The following is a 21,399-nucleotide window of genomic DNA, read 5'->3' on the forward strand; positions in this document are numbered from 1 at the left end:
GCGTCTGCCGCTTCAATGATTTACCTGCAAAGCAAGTCAAACCGTGCTGACAGCCGGCGAGAAGAGAAGCTTCTGGAAGATGATTGTACTTTGCTGATTGCGTGTGTCATGTGATCACCTTGGCATCACGTAGTGACATTTCAAAGCCTCGCTGTCACGTTGAGCACAAAGAGCCGTAAACAGCGAGCAAGAAGCCTCACCGAGCATCGGCGCATCGCCGCCCCCGAGGTCACGCACGCTTTCATGCCGGTGCTTCTTTGGGGAAGCCTGCCACAAACAAAACATGAGAAGAATGAGGAGTAAAAGGGACAAAGTGGAGCAGTCAGGCACTCCAGATGATGTTTTTTTTTTATTCCAGCGGGGCGTTAAAGCGCCTCCTGCAGACCAGTCGTGAGGCTAAATGACAACATGGCGGTGAAAAGAAGAAGAGCGATGGAAGGGGCCACCAAGAAGGAGAGATAATGGACAATTTATGTTCTCTCTGAGAGGCCCTCTTAGCTGGATTTAATTCTCTTAATGGCAGATCTAACCTGCCCCGCCGTTTAAAAGCAGGATGTCGAGGCGGAGGCCGGGGAGGCGTAGGGGGAGGAGCAACAGATGCATAATGAATGAGAGAAAGCCTGCGGCCATGCGAGGATGTAATCGCTCGAAACATCATTCATCTTTTATGTTGTAATAACGCCGCGCAAACACTCGATGTGATGATGATAACGTCGTGTTTATACTGGCACCTCCTCAGTCCTCGGCCATGATGGATCCCTGAAGGTGAACGTTGAAAACCACAACTGGTCATGACGTAACAATGAATCTATTGGGTCAGAAGCAGAATGCTGACCATGATGGCATTCTTGAGTGTGCTCACTTCCGGGCCTCTCGGGCTGTCAGGTTCGGTTTTCAAGTGTCCCCAATTATACTTCCCAGACTCAAACCCCTCCCCCTGCAGGCTAACTACGCCATCAACAGCTTGTTGTCGAAGTTTAGTGAAATATGAGCACAATAAAAGCACACAGATGATATTAAAATGAGACGCCGGCAGAGATGGGATCACATCCCCCATGTTGTCATCTTCATCATTCCCATCACAAGCTAAATGTCGGTGGTGATGGAGGGGGGTGGGAACACAAATAAGATGCTCCGGCAGACACATGTTGGGACCGGAGGGGATCGCTCATTCATCCCCAAATGTTATTTCTATGCAAATGAGCGCGGCCGGAATTAGAGACGACAAAGTGAAGATGGTTACAAGTCCTGCTGGTTGCCATGGGAACCCAAATCTCATACCATCTGAGTCAAGTGGGGCAAGAAGCAGATGAGCAACCAGCCAAGAGGGCAGAAGAAGAAGAGGATGATCTACTTAAACTCAACATCACGATAAATAAATACTTTTAAAAGGAGAGGACTGAGAGTGTACTCACACAAGACCAATCGTAGCGTGCCTGCACCCACTTCAAACCTAACGTCCTGCACGTTTGGCAAGTGTGAGCACACGGATTCATGGCCAAGCACAGCACAGCACACGCCCCCTCCTGTGGCACAATGAGGTGGGGCTGCCACGATTCTCTGCACACACACGCGCGTCATCGAATGACTGCAGTACGATTGTTCCTCGCAGGTCATTCATGACGACCAACACAAAATACAAAGACAGCGGCTGAGATGAGAGTCAGAAACTTCAAGTCCGAGTCCATGGTTCGTCCATGGTTCCCGCCCTGAAAAGGGTGGCGTGCCATCTCCTTGACGAGTGAGGGAAGGATGGAACGCGAGATGGACAGGCGAATTGGTGCGATGTCTGCTGTGATGCGGACTCTGCATCGGTTCGTTGTGGTGAAGAGGGAGCTGAGCCAGCAGGCAAAACTCTCAATTTACCAGTCAATCTATGTTCCTACCCTCACCAAGAGTCACGAGCGTTGAGTAGTGACCGAAATGACACAAAGATCACAGGAACAAGTGGCAGAAATGAGTTTTCTCTGTAGGGTGGCTGGGCTCTCCCTTCGAGATAAGGTGAGAAGCAAAAAACTGCAGCTGGACACCTCCCGAGATGATGGATGGATGAAAATGATGCAAAAGTCAAACCCACAATAGGCTTGCTACACGTGAGTACAGACATGGCATTGAATGAATGCTGTTGCTCCTCTTGAAAGTCATTGACAGTGGCCACAAATGAAAAAAATCAGAACGACTCATACATACGATTGGAGATAAATTGCAGTCAGATAAATTGCGATAAAAACAGCAGACCTTTTGACCGTGCATGCAAAGTTGATTTGACACTGAGTCGTACACGGAAATGTGACACAGGTGGAAGCCGTGAGGGAAAGTAAAAATCTGATGAGTTTGGAAGGTTCTTTTTAATAACATATTGTTCTAAAACACTAAAAAAGCAGCACTGTCCGTCCTTAAAATCTCGTTTGTTCATATTTTCATAAAGTGAGAGCTGCACTCGACACATTTGTGACGTCGGTGGAATAGAATTATGCTGCATCACAGCAGTAAAAAGAAGCCGAGGCCATTTTTAAGCCTGGCTGCCATGTTAGCGGCGTGAGTCATTGCCCGTGCGCTTTCGGCCCACGCGCTACATCCATTTGGAAGCTTCGTCGCTGCCCCTTTTAATATTAACAATGGCGGGGGAAAGCGTATGGAAACAAAAGCTGCTTTATTCCAGAGAAAATTCAGCACATGAAATATTTAGTGTTGTTTTATTTGACACAAATGCACACACACACACACACACATGCTTTCTTCCTCCTTCCCATGATTCCACTGGGCTCTCCTGCCAGGAAACTCTCAGCCTGCAGCGCGTGGCCCGTCTGTGATAAAGACACGGGGAAAGAGAAGCAAAAAAAGGAAAAATTCTCAAAGTTTCATTTGGAGTTGCAGCTCTCCCGAGTCAGCATGCGACCGACTTCTTATGAGATTAGACGCTTTTAGGCAGCCTCCTTTCTCTCTCGGCTAAGTTGGGATGCTGCGACCCAGAGGGCTTTCACAGCACCAGCCTGTCCTTGCTATCTGCAGACCCTCAGAGCCGCCGCGACGTGATCATTGGAGAAAAGTCTGGAACATATCTGCTGTTTGCAAAGCTAATCAAAGAGAGACGAGCCAGAAGCTCATTTTATTCTGCCTGTTGTCCAATTGTTAAAAGGCTTTTTGGTATTTTCGAAGAGTAAAATATAAAAATTAGGGCTGTCAAAGTTGACGCGTTAACGGAAATTTCCCTTTATGGCACTTTTTTTTTTTTACGTGCGATTAGGATTTTTAGGGCGATTAGGGCACGTACTGCTTGACCGGTGTGGCAGTCCTTGTGGAGCCACAAGCAGAAACAAATATTGAGCAGAAATGCAGAAAGAAAAGGGTATTTTGAATGGTGCGCTTCAAAGCCCTGGCAGATGTCTCTCTCCACAAGACCAACATTATTTGTATTTACTGTTGCTGTGAGTTGTGTTGGCACAGAGTACGTCCACCGCCAGAGAGAAGGTACTGGAGCACTGCTGGTATTTTTTATTGTCATTTATACAGTGGTACCTTGGCATACAAGTGTCCCAACTAAAGAGCGTTTTTTTAGATGCGAGTGATTTTTTTGCTTTAAACTGCGAGCTAAAATTTGGGTTATCAACTGCTAGTTACCGGCAGGCATAGACGAGGACAGCTACTGGGAATTTATTAGCGTTATTGTTATTTATTAGCGTTTGTGCTTGAACTACTGTCTTTGTTTAAGATGACAGAATAAAAGCTGCATGTTGAAAGACCCAGCGTCATACATCCACGTGGTTGAAGTGGCCAGACTAAGACAAGTGTGATAAAGTGTGTGTAAAAGATTGTTTGGAAGTGAAGTATAAGCAGTAGTACTTCTGTAAACTAGGCTACTGACTCTTCTTCATCACGCCGTTTTTTCTAAGTAGTTAATATTTATTTTTCCAACACTTCATTTGGTTGATAAACCTTTATTTGTAATGTTAGTCACAATGATACTTGTGAGATTATTTGCTTGAAGACAATGATATTTGAGTGATGGACAGTTTACCTGACCAATGTCTACTTGCTGTCCATTGTGTTTGTTGTGTATACTTTATTACTGTACGGTTTATTATTCAGCTATACCTGTACTGTGTATGTGTGAAGTAAGTGATCCGTAAGACTTTGTTGAATTATTTTTAAATAATCTGTGTGAAGCTAGTGATTCATGCAAACATCCAGTGATGACAAGCAGACGAAACAAAACAAAACAAAACAAAAAAACCACAGGCAGCCGCCGACGCAACACGAGCTGTTCACAGCAAATACATCGCGTACATAACCAAACAAGTCTACCAACTAACTTTAAACATCATACAAACCCAAATACAGCAAAATAGAGAACGTGAGCTGGAGTCGAGCCAAGCAAGCAGAGAGCCACTGTCTGTATTGTTGCTGTGTGTGGAGGCGTGGCTCCTCCTTGGGAGGGGTGGTAGCTGTGTGTGACTGGCCAATCAGCGTGAAGAGTGAATACGTAAGTAGTTACCCAATGAGGATTTTTCTTTTATCACGATTACAGATAATGACGAGCTGTACTTGTTTGATGCTTGTACTCATCAAAAATGCATAGTCTACCACCTAACAGTCATCATTTATTCATGAATTAATTTCTGATAAAACGTGATATAGCGAGGGACCGATACTCGAAGCGCAAATATTGCGGGGGATGACTGTATGTTTATTATTATTATGCTTGTACTACCATTTTGTATCATATTAAACATTAGCTCAAATTTTGACCATCTTTTTTAGCTCCAGGAACGGGTTAAATGAAGATTCTCTGGTGCCAGATCCAAAGTGTCTGCACAGCGATTTATTCTGGAGCCAAACGCTTAGCGAGACATTCTTCTCCATTCATTTGCTTCCTGCTGTGGAATGCTCTGCCTTTGATGCTGCTGCCTTTCAGAGTAAAACAAGACATGAATTTAACATCGCCGCTGTTTATCTCGGCCGAGGCTCGCGCCGCTTTCAAATGCAGAAAATTTGCCTCGGCCACGTTGCTGGGAACAATTTAGCAGTTCAAAGTGGTTTTAATGCGTCTGTGTGGTTCCCCTCAAAAGAATTTGCCAGCACTTTTCAAAGACGCAGATACAGCAGAGGTGTTTGATGTTAATTCTACTGTTTGAGTTCCCAACGGCACTCCACACCATTTAACATCCATTTTTCATCAGCCGCCTTTGAAGAAGTTGCAGCGATCTCCACCAGCCCGTGGTCTTGCTTTGGCTTTGCTCGTGTCGTCTGTGATCTGTCTCGCTTCTTCTTTTGTTTGTTCGCTCCTTCTCCTTGTCCTCTGGAGGACATATGACCAAAAAGACATCACACCCACACTGGCTCCAACATTTTGGAGCATGTCTGTGGGAACTTTCGTCCGTTCGTGAGGTCAGAGGTGACCAATGTTGGACCAGTTGTACTTTTTCCCTTGTGCGCCGGGAAAGGAAAGATGTGTTCCTGCCAAGTTGGAAGCATATGATGATCCAAAATGTCTTGTTATCAGGAAGAACTAACGACTCTTGTCCAGCCTCTCATTGATCCATTTATTGATGAAGAGCTTTTCCATATTCCCATATTCCCATATTCCCATATTGTGGCTCAAACCTGCTTTGTCTGCTAGCAAGTCACCAAGTTCATCAGAAAGCGAACACCAGAGAACAAGGTAGGAAATAAACAAGGAAACAAGCAAGCGTGGACTTGCAGGTGCTGTGGAGACTCCCAGTGATGATCACAGTCCTGACTATCTGAAAACAGTACCGACTCCTTTTTTAAATCGTTTTCAGATCCTCACGAGAACACTCAACTGAAACCTTTTTAAAAATGGAGGAGCGTTGCTCGTGAAGCGTGTCCATCAGCCACCCTGGAAGAAAGTGCAAGATTGGAGTGGGGCGTGTCATAACATGTGATTGACAGGTAGCCTGTCAGGCTAAGTCCTGGTGGATTTGGACCTGCTGCCTCTGTTGACTTCTGTCAGTCACCTCATGAAGAACGACAACTTCCTCAGACCAACCTGCCTCCGAGCTGCTCATTATTGACAAAATATGTCAAACTGACCCATGAACTGCCGATGCATTGATTCATCCAGTGTCTACTGTGTACTGTATACTGTTCAGAGTCGCGGGAAGCTAGAGCCTTCGTATCAGACTACACCCTGGGCTGTTCACCTGTCAATCATAGAACCTATGCTGCCTGCAATTCAAGTCAGGGCGAATCAACCATCACTAGACCATCAGTGACTACCTGCAGATACATGCACAAACCCACCAAAAAACAACATCAGGACCTCCTCTCAGTTGGACATGCCGACATCAAGTGGATGTGTCAACCACCTCAACTTGGTCCTTCTTGGCATTCAGCAGCAGTGGCTCATCTCTGAGCTCCTTACGCTCACTTTCTCTCTCTCTCTCTCTCTCTCAGGGTGAGTCCAGCCGCTTACGAAGGAAACTGTGACTGTGACTTGAGGTGAGGGTAGGAACATAGACGGAGTGGTAACTTGAGAGCTTTGGCTTCTGACTCAGCTTTGTTTTCACCACAAAAATCCAGTACAGCAACTTACATACGCGCCAGCCAAGACCAAGACCCTCATCCACCTAAGGCAAGACCTCACTCCCAACCCAGTGGGTGCAATCCACCCTTTAGCTGACTTTAATGACGCACTATTGAAGTAATATGTGCTGGTTGTGATCACAAAAGGCTTAAACAATAAAGTTGCAGATAGAAGACGTAAGAGTTTTTGTATTATGTGAGGCTGTCCCTTAAGGCCCCGCCCATTCCGGAAGAGGCTGTGATGGGATGAGTGGTGAAAGCATCCCCTTGATGTTTGTTTGTGACCTTGAAACACTGACATTGTTTCTTTTATTGTGTGTGGAACACAATAATAGCTTTTCCTTTTCACGGCTTTCATCTAAGTCTCCCATAATCCTCTCTGACTTCATCAAGGAGGCGAGGAGGTCAAGGGCCCGGTATGATTGGTCAGGGTCACCTCGCACGCCGACGGCCGTGCGTTCATCCTTCATTCTCTCTCTCGCTCGCTCACAAACAGAGGGTGATCTGCATGCTGGAGAGGAAAAGATGGCAGCAGCAAACTTTGAGGCGATGATGCAAGCGCCAGGCAAGAGGGGCGCTCGGTGCCGCTAACGATCCAGCAACAGGAAGGCAAACCCTCCGAGGGTTCAGGTGGGGAGCATGGCCGCGGGAGCGGGAGGAGCTCATTCTTCTTGTTCATGGGTGTCATGATACTGGAGGGTCTTTGTCACTGTTGTCGCTTCCTCTTCCTGACAAAATACCTCAGAGCCATCAAAGACCAGGAAGAGACTTTCTACTGAACATCAGATGGTTCTTGCCCAGAACGGACTCGCTTTTGTTTTCATGCCCTATTGCAGGGCACATATAGACAAATAGGCCAGTCACCATAACAATTCTTTTGCTGGACAATAATTGTCCTACAAATGACGATATTACCACATTTTTTTAATGAATGTAATGATAATATATGGCATAATAATGCTAGTATCAAAAGCAATAAACTTGAATTTCTCAAGAATAAGAGCTTTTAAAGAAGCTCTGGCTTTTAAATAAAATAAATACAACAAACAAAACAAGACAAAAAACAAATAAAATGAAAGGGACAAAACTTGCAATTAAATAAGAATCACAAGATTTCTGATTTTGAATCGGTGTCACTTTCCTTATTGTCTGAATATTGACCAAAAATGTGCATATACACTTCCTTAGAGCATTGCACAGTTTTGCCCAGCAATTGAGAAGCATACTGTATATAGCCTGGCTAACTTTTCTAATGGCATGGCTTAGCATGTCAGCCACTGCAAACGTTTCTACAAAATCCTCAACAAATTGTAATGCCTGGAAGACCGAGTAGTCACCAATGCAATGGCAGGATATTTTTTTATGACACCCTTATTTTGTTTGCACAATTAGACAGGATGTGGCACTCTTATTTTGAAGGCCAGAAGTGTATTGTGTGTGTTGAGAATGTCTGTTAACAGTTAAGACGAGCTGAGAGCAAGAATAAATGGTCACTTCGTCCTTATTTCACTGAAAACTTGCACATCCTCCTCGGGCATCGTAAAACGCTCGCTTGCATTAAACAGGCAGGAAAAGGCAACACGGTGAAAATACACTCATAGAGTGTCTCACACACACACACACACACACACACACACACACACACACACACACACACACACACACACACCTGCATAAGCATGCTCTGCTAAACTAAGCTAACCCAGCTAGCTTCCATTGACCCTCTGTATGAGGATTTTTTTCTACAAACTCTCACCTGTGTTTCAGGCCGCCGTATCAACATGTTTCGTTTGGGAGGGGGGGTTTTGATGACATTCTGCCTGCAGTCCGCCAGAGAAAAACTTCCCCGCACAAATGATCTTCTTCGTCACGGTGACCTGTTTGGTAGAGCGAGAGGGGAGGAAATGAAACACGCACATCTCAATATATCGAGGCCGGCAAAATGATCAAGTTTGTTTTTATTCATCATGGGGTTAATTGATTTATTGATTATCGTGACAAGCCTATTTGCAAATACAGACCATTTACATCCATGGACTACAGTCTCCAATTAACCAACATGCATATTTTTGGAATGTGGGTGGAAGCCGCAGTACCCAGAGAAAAACCCAAGCACGAGGAGAACATGCAAACTCGACACAGAGATGCCCGAACCCAAATCTTCCATATCTCCTGACTGCGTGGCCAACATGCTAACCACTAGGACACCATGCAGCCATAAGCAACTATCCAAATGTAAATATGTATCTATGAAAGAAATGACGGTAGAATAAAAGTAAAGTTGGGCATGTTGTATTAACTTTGTCATCAACGGTAACTTTATATTTCTCGTGCGTATGCGGGCAAAGCAGACTTCTTCGGTGGTATGGCAGCGATTGAATATTACCGAATGTAAATAGATAGATACTTTATTCATCTCCAAGAGAATATGTCAGCTAAACTGAATTTTAATCCTCCACATCATTCGCTACATTTTTGACGGACAATGTGGTTGGCGGTGCAAAATATTTTCAGGCTCAGCTCAGTCACCGCTCAACCCAGCAAAGCTTTTGGAGCCTGGTGAAAGCAAGTCTAACTCGGCACCCGTGTGGCACCTTGATCAGGGCAACCAAAACCTGCTGGAATCTTGGGAACCTAAAATCCGAACCATCTCTGAAACAGCAACAGAGGACAGGCGGTAAAAGTGATATCATCTGGTATCATGACATCATCTGACCTCAGTCCAAATCTTGGAGTCTGTTGAGACTTTCCTCAGGACTCAACTGACTTTATGGAACCTATTTGGTATGCACTGTGCGCACGTGTCACAGCTCGGGGTTTACCCTTTGCTCATCAGTTGGGTTGTGACCCAAAGAGTAAATACAAGCGGCCAAAATGAGTTTCCTCCGTAAGGTGTCTGGATTCTGCCTAAGAGATAAGGTGAGGAGCTTGGTCATTCAGTCACCTGGAGAGGAGCCGGTTTAAGTGGCTCAGGCGTCTAGTCCGGATGCTTCCTGGGCATGCCCAGCCGGGAGGAGGACCCGTGGCAGCCCTATGACACGCTGGATGGATTATATCTCACAGCTGGTCTGGAAACACCTCGATGCAGTTAGATGCGGTTCCGCGGTGGAACTGGAAGAGGTGGCTAGAGACCGGGAAGTCTGGGCTTCCCTACTGAGACTGCTGCCCTACTAAACTGTACTTGGATACGTGGAAGAAAATGGATGGATGGACATCAGTCATGTAACCCACTTTGACAGTTGTCATCAAGTTTGATTGCTCTGCTTATCTTCCTCAACTTACATCATCATCTTGTCTTACCTGGCCTCTTCCGCTTCTTCTTATTCCTCTTCTTCTTCTTCTTCTTCTTCTTCTAGTGCGCGAGCACGTAAAAAGAAAAAAACACACACACAAGGCAGCTCCTCTTTTTATCTCCTGACACTTGAAAGGGACTCCATGCAAAATTGAACACGTCTGCTTCACCGGCAGCAGCAACAGTGATCCGCCCTCACTGGGGAGGGAGTGGGGGGTGTGGAGGGGTTGCGGCGGGGGGTGAGTTGACAGGTAGATGTGTCCTTTTCTGCTGCAACAGAGGCTGTGAGCAACATTACTTGGTCACAGTAAAAACTCCGCAGTGGAACTTCCCTTTACTTGAGCCGCCAACAGGAAGCTTTGCATGATTAACTTTTATGGCGTTGCGAGTTATGATGTGGGGGGGGTCTTTTTTGACTGCTACTTTAGCTGCTACTGTAGGATTGCTAACTTGCTGCCAAAAAAGCTCATTTCCCCGTGGTGGCTGGCTGCAGTTTGATCCTAAACCCAGTTCGGTGCTGCGTTTGCACGCGGTGCGCTTTGTGTCGTCCATTTGATTTGATTTCACTTTGGGTTCACACTGGCTTCAAACCAGTAAAAAGCATTGATGAAGTCACAAGCCAATGAGGGCAGATATTAACGGTGTAACAGTACGTCATAACCACGGTTCGGTACCTACCTTGGTTTTAAGGTCCCGGTTTGGTTCATTTGGGTACAGCCAGGGATCAAAATGCAAAACTGCAAAGAAAGAAAATTGCACATCGGGTAATTGAACTATTTAAAATTCCTTAGTGGTGGAAGTAGTTCCAGCTTGTAGGCCTGTTGCCATCGATCATGGATGGATGGACCATGGAATCTTGAATCTCTCCTCAACAATGTCGGCACACTGCTTTCATCTTATCCACTTGTCTTTGTCCCTTCACACATTTACCCTTTACAAACAGGAGACTTTAATCACTGAAGAGGGTTTTCTCCATGACTCCCGCAAGAAAAAAGGCTTGACTGCACTGGATTTGTTCACCCAGTTAAATGCCCAACGCCATACACACTTCCTGTCCCTCACGTAATATGTACCGTGTGGGAAATCGGTACGCCTCTGTACCAAATCCAAAAAATTTGAATACAGTCATCCCTCGCCAAATTGTGGATCGAATTTTGCGGCTTCACCCTACCACGGTTTTGTGGTTTAATACGGCCTATTAGTAAAATAAAGCATGCATATTAAGCTACTGTTATGTTTTTATTTCGCTAAATGGTGCATGTTATAGCATAAAATTGTGTGAGATCAGGCTGTTGTGGTCTAAATCAATCAATCACCTCACAAAAAATGGTACACTCATCCAACAATCAGAACTCTAAACGGATAACAAAAGTGTTGATAAATCTGCGCTGGTGGCGTTGAGATAATTCAGTAGAAATGTTTTGTGACGCAATCAGACCTCTGTTGTTTATTCTCGTACCTTGTTGCCAGTTTCTTGAAGAGCACTCGCAGCGACGGCTTGTCAATTATGTATATTGCATATTAATACTTCATTTTATTGGCATTGCCTTCACAGTTAATCCGAGCACAAACAAGCCACGGAGCCACCAGTGCGGAAGAAGAGCTGCGCTTCCACCAAATAGGCCCAAAAGCGGTAAATCGCAGTAATTAACTTCTTCTTCACGCTCGGCAGAGAAGCTTTTTTACTTTAATGATTTGATTCAGTGATCCTTTAAATTTGGCCCCGCAGGAAGTCATCTTATTGTCTTTCTGCACGTCGAAAGCCTCAAAAGAGCCCAAAAGAACCTCCAGCAAGGTTCTGTCATGTTGCTGGTACCGCAGAGACCTACAGGCTCAGGCGACTTCCCGTCATTTGTCTTCAAAGAGCAGGCACTCATTTTAAACATTCAGAAAGAGACTGAGAGGCGGGAATTACAGATTAACTCCCAAAATGATATTATCATAACATATAATGCCGCAGTATGGACAGTATCACAAAGCAGACACTTTGTGATCATTGATAGATGCAAAATGACTACGATACATACCTTTGGTACACTTAATGTTCACTTCTGATTGACACTCGTCAACCTCACCAAGGCCTTTGACACTGTTAATTGAGGGGGGCTTTGGAACATCCTTGGCAGGTTTGTCTGCCCAAAGAAGCTCAACGCTCTCATTGCTTTCTTTCACGATGGAATGCAAGCCAGGGTCCAAGAGAATGGTGATATTTCTGAACCATTTCCAGTTCCAGCCACCAACCCCCCACACCACACCACACCACCCACCACCACCCACACTGCCCCCCCCAATCTATTCTCTGCAATGCCACTGGATGCTTTCCAAAACTGCAATAGAGTTATTTACATGTACATCTAGTTCCCTTTCAGCGGCAAACTATTCAGCCTGCGGACACTTCAGTCAAACCAAAGTGTTGGAGGCGCTGCGGCAGGAACTCCTCTTTGCCACCCTTGATGATATCCAGCACCTTGTGGATCGCTTCTCATCTTCATGTAGACACTACGGCCTGACTATAAGTAGGGTTGGGCATGGAGCATTGATGGGAACTGGGAATTACATTCAGATTTAAAATTTTGGTTCCTACTTTTGGTGATCGATCGAGCTGACCAGAAAAAATGGCCGCATAACACAAATGAAGAAGTCGTCGGTGAACACCAACAAAGAAGAAGCGTTTGTGTTCATCCACTTCAACCATGGACAGTGTGCGACGGAAGGGAGGGCTCCAGCATACGCCTTCATAGACAAACGAGTGGACATTAACGCTCGCTTTCGCCAAGAAGGTGATCAGACACCGCGTTACGTGCTACTCCATTCACCATACTTGTTTATTCTGCACGCAGGATAGTAGGAACTCAGTAACATGGTTAAGTTACACTTTGTCTATTCTGTACCATAAGACACTTTCCAACACATAAACAACAGGATATGTGTCCATCCATCCATTTTCTATACTGCTTCATCCTCATTAGGGTCGTGGGGGCATGCTGGAGCCTATCCCAGCTGACTTCGGGCGACAGGCGGGGTACACCCTGGACTGGTGTCCAGCCAATGGCAGGGCACTTACAGACAACCAATCACATTCATACTTATGGACTATTTAGAGTTGTCAATTAACCTCACCTGAATGTTTTTGGAATGTGGGAGGAAGCCGGAGTACCCGGAGAAAACCCACACACGCACGGGGAGAACATGCAAACTCCACACAGAAATGCCCAAGGGAGAATCCAACCCAGGTCTTCCCGATCTCCAGGCTGTTCCTGTATTGGCCAACGTGCTAACCACTAGACCACCGTGCGGCCTGGGATATGTGTCATGATTCTTTTCATGAGGTTTTCAAAAATAAAAATCATTTGTGAACGTGTAGTCCAACGTAACGATACTTCAAAACATTTATGTTCAAGTTCAATACTTGAAGAATTCCACTTTTGAGACACACAACGCTTTTAAAGTTGAACAAATGGCGCACCAAGTGGCAAACTTGGCAGCAGAATGGACCGTGGCCAACATGTGGCGAGAAGCTGATGGGGGTGATTTAGTTGACTTTTTGCTCTCCCTTTTTCTGTTGTTCATCATTTTCTCACTCTCATCCTTCACTTGTCTGGCTTCTTTAGTTTCATGTTGTCATTTCTTCCTCTAGGATCTCACCTTCCTATTTCCTTGTGTCCTTCTCCCCTCCACTGCATCCTTGCTATGGCTTTGCTTCTTTACTCGCAGTTCACTTCCTCAGTCTTTCGTGGTCATTTTGGACTCACTTGCCTTCACTTCACTGTCTTTACTTGGACTTCATTCCACCTTTTAACAAGGCCCCATTTTCTGCTGTTACACTTAATTAGTGCGTGTGTGTGTGTCTGTGTGTGTGAGTGTGGTTTACCTTCCATAATTGCAATTAGTGATTAGTGGCCCAGTCCATTAGAATTCTGACACCTGACACAAATGTTCTTTATTAAAAAGAGAGAGAGAGAGAGAGAGAGAGAGAGAGAGAGACTGAGTTTTGACCTCCATTTCTGCTTCTTAATTGTTTGCTCCTCTAAGTTCAATGCTGTGTCTCAATTTACACACTTACATGCATACTTACTTACTTACACACCCTAAGCACCCTCAGTAGTCGCCATCTTGGCCATGTAGCAGAAGGGGAGGGACTCCCTTTTCATTAGGGATGTCCCGATCCACAATTTTTGGCTTCCGATCTGATTTTTTTTTATATTCTCGCCAATCTGATCCGATTTTTTTTTTTTTAACAATAAACTTTTGTGCATGAGTTTGTGGAATTGAATATGGTTATGAAAATAGCTCTTCAAAGCATTAACAGTAATGCAACCAAAACCAAAGTATTGCTGAATTTACTTTTTCATTACACAAAATGACGAACAATATTGTTTGCCTTCTGTAACAAACCACTGTGAGCCCCCCCGCACCATGGCACAGCAGTCCAGGCACAGTCAGGGGAAATACCGCTGTATCTACGGAGTCGAATATCCAACGGCCAATGTGAAACTAACTTCACCACGGAGTTACGAATGTGATATGGCAACTGGATCGGCCCGATCTCGTGGCGGAATCTGATTTTATCTAATCTTCAAAATACAGCGGCTCAGCAGCCGATCCCGAAGATCAGATTGAGACATCCCTCATTTTAATTGGACAATTCAAATGTTTGGCGATAATGCTCCTTCAACTGGTAAGCTCCCCCCCCCCCCCAAATCGTCCTGCTAGCTTGACATTAACGTTCTCCTTCGATTGTTGTGAGGAAGCCAACAAGCTAAATGCACAATGCAAGTTTAAGCCCTAAATATGCATCACCCGCTAATTAAACCCATTTAAAGTATAAAATGTATAAGGTTCTTGCCTTGTGCCTTAATGGAAGTCCACCAGCTCACGTTGGACGTTACCATGCTTGCCTTCATCCTACATGAAAAAAATCAACAATGTTTGTCTGCTTTACACTTTGTACTACGACTCTGATACAAAGTTACCCTATTTCACCATAATGTGTGTGTGTCTGTGTGTGTGTGTGTGTGTGTGTTTACACATGCCAGTGTTTCGTATTCACCCTCCCCACCTGTGGAGACGAAGCCTTTTACTCACCTCGCCTCCATTTTTAATCCGCTACACTTTCTCATCATTAATGGAGCACCTGTGCGAGTGTGCGCGTACCTCACACGCCCGTTCAAATGCATGCACAGCACAGACACAGGTGGCTCACACACATTCACAAACAGCACAGAAGCACACACACACACACGCAGGGGTACCGTCTCCAGCAGTACCGTCCGATTTGGATTTCAAGCACTTGTACTTTTTGTTGCATCATGTTTGGTCTACACTTGAAGGTGATTTGCTTTAATGCTGAGTCTCCTTCAAGTAGACTTCAATAAGTACACTGTGTGCACTGCGTACTTAGTTCCTGAGTGTGTGCATGGTGACCGTGTAGTGCTGTCCCAAATCCAGTACTGTTAGGACACACATACCGGAAATGACCTTATTTTTCTCTCCTTTTTAATGGTGAATTGCAACCACTTGGAGAATTATCGCCAATATTTGGATCGACCAATATCTGACAGCATTTTTTTGAGGATGATTGCAATATTTTTCTTCTTCTTGATGACAGTTACAGTATTAACCTTCTCTCCTTTTCAATAGTGAATTGGAACCACTCGATAGAGCATTATCACCAATATTTGGATCGACCAACAGCTACCAGCATTTTTTTGATGATGATCACAATATTTATCTTCTTCTTGATGATCATCATCTCAATAGTTTCAGTTATATGCAAAAGTTTGGGCATCCCTGACAATTTCCATCAATTTCATGAATAAATCAATAGACATTTGGATCTATTTGATTTACATACTGTAGTTGACGGACACAGTAGTGTTTCAGAAGTGAAATAAGCATCAAAACAAAATTAGATAAGTACAGAAACCTGAGCACCCCTGTCATTTTGTTGATTTGAATACCTCTGTCTACCTAGCGCTGGTTAACTGGAACACAACGTGGCCTTTGTGACCTCATTAAGCCTTGAATTTCATAGATAGATGCATCCAATCTTCTAATCAAAGGTATTTAAGGTGGCCACTTGCAAGTTGGTTTTCCTTTGAATCTCCTGTGAAGACGGGCAACATGGGGTCCTTAAAACAGCTGTCACATGACCTGAAAATGAAGATTGTTCAACGTCATGGCTTAAACAAAGGCTGCAAAAAAAAGCTATCCCAGACATTTCAGCTATCAGCTTCCACTGTGAGGAACATCACGAGGAAATGGGAGAGCACAAACAAAGTTACTGTCAAGGCCAGAAGTGGTTGGCCTTCCACAAAAATATCAGAGAGGCGAAGGATGGTGAGAACTGTCAGAGACAACCCACAGACCACTTCCAAAGAACTCAACATCAACTTGTAGTTCGTTGCCTGAGGTATGCACAAGAACATGTGGACAAGCTTTATTTTGGAATAAAGTGCTGTGGTGATGCATATTGCACATCTTCTGTTCAGCCAATAAACCTCATTTCACTCCTGAAATATTGCTTAGTCCGTCAGTTATTTTTATACATTCAAATGGAATTGTAGATTTGTAAACACCCAATGACTTATAAATGAAAACGATTGAATGGAAATTGTCAGGGGTGCCCAAACTTTTGTATACCGCAGTACCTTCTTGTTATGTATCTTCTTGATGGTTGTTGCAATAGTTACCTTCTTCTTCTCTCCTTTTCAATAGTGGATTGCAACCACTCAATAGAGCATGATTGCCAATATTTGGATCCCCCGATATCTGCCAGCACGTCTTGATGGTGACTGCAGTATTCACCATCTTCTTGGTGATGGTAATATTTACCTTTTTTATTCCATTCATTCATCCGGGTCCTCGTCGCGGGGGCAGCAGTGTCAGTGAGGAAGTCCTGACTTCCCGGTTCCCAGCCACTTCTTCCAGTTCCACCGGGAGGACACCAAGGCATCCCCAGGCCAGCTGTGAGACATAATCCCTCCAGTGTGTCCTAGGTCTGCCCTCGGGAGGCATCAGTACTAGATGCTCGAGACCCCTCAACTGGCTCCTCTCCATGCGAAGGAGCAGCGGCTCTACTATGAGCCCCTCCTGGATGACCGAGCTCCTCACACTGTCTCTCAGGGTGGGTCCAGCCACCCTACGGAGGAAACTCACTTCATCCGCTTGTATCCGCCATCTCGTGCTTGCAGTCACAACCCAAAGCTCATCACCATAGGTGAGGGTGGGAACATAGATGGGGGGGTAAATTGAGAGCTTTGCCTTCCAGCTCAGCTCTCTCTTCATCACGACCGTCTGGTACAACGGCCGCATTACTGCAGACGCTGCGCCAATCCGGCTATCGACCGCACGCTCCAACCTTCCCTCACTTGTGAACAAGACCCCGAGATACTTGAACTCCCCGATGACGGCATTTTTTACCTTCTTCCTCTTTCCTTTTTAATGAATCACCAATATTCGGATCGCCCCATTAAAAATAGTCCCGCCCATTCCGCTAGCCAAGATGGCATCTGGGTCATCCGGGTACCGATAGTGTTTGGAAGTTTGCTATGTGAGTGAGTACTAAGTGTAAGTACACAAGTGCTCACTTATGCACTCAAAACGTGTAAGTATGCAAGTGCACCAACTGAGACACAGCATAAGTGTTCTTAGCCACAGTAGCAAAGTTACTTTGTGTGGATGTTGAGCACTCAGACTGTGTGATAAACACAGGAAATGTCCTCCTCCCTCATGAAGCACTATTTAGTCACTGCTGTCTCCATCTGGTTCTCTAACATCTTATTTTGAAAGGCAGGGCTTTTATTGTACGCGGCTGAGGTTGAGACGATGGGCCGTAGCGACGGAGGCTGAGTGGTTTCAGAGCGCTAATCTGATTTGGAAGTCACGGCTGGTCCATACGCTGCCACTAAATTTCCTGCTGTAAATGGGGGCTAATGGGGAGAAGGTCTGTGTAATTCTCTCTCCATTAGCCGCTCGGCCTGGCCTAATTGGCCGGCCCAGCTTGAACAATTTGGTTAGCCGTTGCCAGGGTAATTATGGCGGCTTTGGCTAAAAATAACAGCCAGCCAAAGCCTCCAAGCAAACCCTGCGTTTGCCACTTTTTCCACATCTTCGGGGTCCAAACAGCTCAGCTCCACCCACTTGTTGCCGGGACAAGTGAAGGCAGCAACAAGAGGTTTGTGTTGCAGCCCTTCATTCACACCTTCACTGCAGAGTATACACATACATGCTATTTTGCACCTAAATTCCACATCAAGCGCACCTTATCAGCCACTTGAAATGCCAGTGCCACAGTGTTTGACAAGTGTGAAAGGCTTGCCAGAGACCTCCGTGGCGACACACCGACTGCTTGGAGCGTGTGCCCGTATACAGTGCACCTTGCTGGGCCACAGCAGGTGGCTCCCTATTTCCAAAACGTTCCCACATCTCCCTTTTGCCACTGAAAATGAATGGACTATTTTTAGTTTAGTAACTCATTGCAGCATGCAAAGTGAGTTCATTCAGGATTCCTTATACCAAAAATTCCCACTTTTCCCAAAATTGTACATTTTCAATTCCACTTGATCTTGAGAATTCCTACTATTTCATCATTTCTCAACTGATTCAAACTTTTCCAACACCAACACATTCAGCTCATTTAAGACGTTCAGAATATCTCTTTTGAAATTCCCAGTTTTCTTCAAAATCAGCATTTTCTGGCCCAAAAATTCCTTTTGAAATGAATGTCACTTTTCCACATTTCTCAACCCAGTCCAGCATAAAACTATTCAGGATAATAATGCTGGCCCCACCCCAGCACTGCACGTGGGGATAATATCTTGTCCCATTTGGCCCTAATGCCAGCGGACTGTATCAGCTAAAACTGAAGACAAAAAGACCACTTGGTGAGAGAGGTATTCATTTAACAATAGAAGTTTATTCCTGTGCTGATACCATCGCACGGTGTCATAAAGCTTGATGGGATATCATATATTGACCCTTTCCTCAGGCGCTGGATGACAACTCACTGAAGAAGGATGTCACAGCAAATAGCGGCCATGTTCCTTTTCCTTTGTCGTCGTGATGGAGTGACTTCTGTGCTGACATTTTAAAGAAGCCGAAGAGTGTCTTTGCCGAGGCGTCACCGAGAGGAAGTGTTTCTTTCAGATGAAGATTGTGTTTGCGTCCTCCGTGGCATCCCGGCAGCCTTTTTCTGCTGGCCTGGCACTTGTGTTTATGTAGTTCTGCGATTGGTGATTTATATTTTGACAGCAGGCATCTGCATATTCTGCTGATGTGTGACTTTTATTTGCTTGAGCGTGCATGTGTGTGTGTGTGTGTGTGTGTGTGTGTTAATACCAGCAGCTATTGACTCTTAGTATAGCGGTGGTCCTTGAGAGTATTTATGAGCCGGCCGGCAGCTCAGTGGCATTTTCTCCTCGCTGAAGCAGAACGACTCACGACTACCTCACCAACGCTGACAAGCTGCCGAGCAACGAGACATCTTTCCCAGAATTCATCGCGCCGCTTCCCTATACCCGTCCTCAGCTATCTGGTAAATCTATACGGAAGCTTGTTGATGTCAAAAGTATCGAACCAGCACCAAGACAAAGAAAGTGTAACGCTGGTGGGAGAGAAATGAGCCCAGCAGGATTTTATTCCCAGCAAACAGCAGCCCACAATCAATGCTTTAAGCAAAAATATCTAAATAAAAGATGAAATCACTCCATCCAAGAACAAATTGTCCAATTTCACTCTGATCTTAATGAGCTCTGCTTGACATCCACAACGTGAGTTGAAGTGAAATACATCACATCGTTTGCTCTTAGCAACACCAACATTCGGCTATTTTGTCCATCCATCCATTTTCTATGCCGCGTATCCTAATTAGGGTCCCGGGGGGGTTGGCGGTCGCTGGAGCCTATCCCAGCTGACTTTGGGCAAGAGGCGGGGTATCCCACTAGACAATCTTATTAAATCATCATCATAACTCATCAAGTTTCACACATGCAGTCATCTCGCAGGTCACCTGACCAGCTGCACCAAAATCTAATCTAACCTATCTACATATTTGATAGGCGTGTTTGAACTGCCAAGGGACCACGCACGATGATTGTTGGACCGATATGAGGGAATTATGACAATTTATACCGATAAATCCAATACCTTTAAAAATAGCTCCAATAACCCAACATTTAAAAGAACGCCCCAATGAGGCGAGATTACCCGCACTATGTGGGTGAGCATATCAAGCGCTCCTTTTTTTCTCCTGCCTGGAACGTTAACAGCCTGTCGTAACTTCCCCTGAGCTCACTTGTAAACAAGCATTCACTTTCCGAGAAAGCCATTTCTCATGCTAGTTGTACCAAATGCTCCGCAATTAGAGGGAAAAAAAACATCAAGCACACAAAAAACCTCATCAGCCACCTGAAACGCCAGTGCTGCAGTGTTTGAAAAGAACAAAATCTAAAAAAAACAGCAAAAACGGAAAAATCTGTAGTCATTTTACAACAATAAATTCAAAATATTTAGAAAACAATTTGAAATCTAAATAGAAAAAGTAATTTTAGGAGACTAATGTAATATGAGGAAATATAACATCAATTTAGTAGCACAAAGTAAAATATGTTATTTAAGTATAAAAGTATACCATTTCTTTTAACAAGTCTTAATATTAAGAGAAAAAAAACAACAAATATAATTGTCACTTTTTTAAAAAAAATTGTTGTGCAAAAAGTTCTAATCGTCCAAGAATAATTTCAAAATATAATGGGAATAAAGTCAAAATTAGAAAAAAGTAAATTTACAAAAAAAAGTTGAAAGATTTGGGGGGGAAAAAAACTGCAGAAATGGAAAAAAAAAGTTGTATTTACCAGAATAAAGTCAAAATTTGAAGGAAAAAAATGCATTCTAATGAGAAAAATAGTCACAATTTTACGAGAATAAACTTGTACTAAAGTGAGGAAAATTTTCATTTTTCAGTTGAAATATGAAAGAAAATAATTGTATTTTTTTAAACTTGTAAGTTTATGAGAAACAAACAAAAGAAAATAAAGTTGTAGTATTTTGAAAATTGGGTTGGGGAGAATGTTATAATATTAAAGGAATACATTCATAATGAGAACAAAAATTGTGAAGATTTAAGAAGAAAGTTGAAATATTTAAACAATTAAAAATCAGCAAAAATGGGGAAAACACAAGTGTAAGACACGACCAAGATGTCTGAGCGTAAACCCCGACCCGCACCCGCTGGATTTAAAGCGAGCACCTGGAAGCACTTTGGCTTTCACGTAGTTGAAGGTAAAAATGAGCTAACAAGAGCCAGATAATATGCAAGCTTTGTCATACGAGCTTCACATTTCGGGAACACGACAAATATCACACCAAGATGGCGCCCTCCGTGGCAGACGTCTCTGTCTCACTCTCCCGTTTTTTTTCTATTTTTTGCTATTTTATTGTTCATTTTGGACATTCAACACACTCACGCAGTACATTACAACAGAGAGACACTTTTGAACATCGGCAGGGTTCATCATGAACTTTCATTCAGCCTCTCAGACTTTGCCTTTCTTCTACGCCGG

At 44.3% G+C, this 21,399-nt stretch overlaps 1 long non-coding RNA gene across 1 annotated transcript in view; it reads right to left on the reverse strand.

The window, feature by feature from the left end:
• Positions 1–2,699: 2,699 nt before the first annotated feature.
• Positions 2,700–21,399, reverse strand: part of LOC129189942 (uncharacterized) — a 46,861-nt gene continuing 28,161 nt past the window's right edge. Inside the window, exons 2-3 of the long non-coding RNA XR_008572904.1 lie at positions 8,303–8,423; positions 2,700–2,807 (exon numbers count right to left, since the gene is read on the reverse strand). This is a non-coding gene — a long non-coding RNA (uncharacterized LOC129189942). The remainder of the gene's footprint in view (positions 2,808–8,302; positions 8,424–21,399) is intronic.

Source organism: Dunckerocampus dactyliophorus, chromosome 11 (assembly GCF_027744805.1).
Source record: "Dunckerocampus dactyliophorus isolate RoL2022-P2 chromosome 11, RoL_Ddac_1.1, whole genome shotgun sequence".
Classification (NCBI taxonomy): Eukaryota; Metazoa; Chordata; class Actinopteri; order Syngnathiformes; family Syngnathidae; genus Dunckerocampus; species Dunckerocampus dactyliophorus.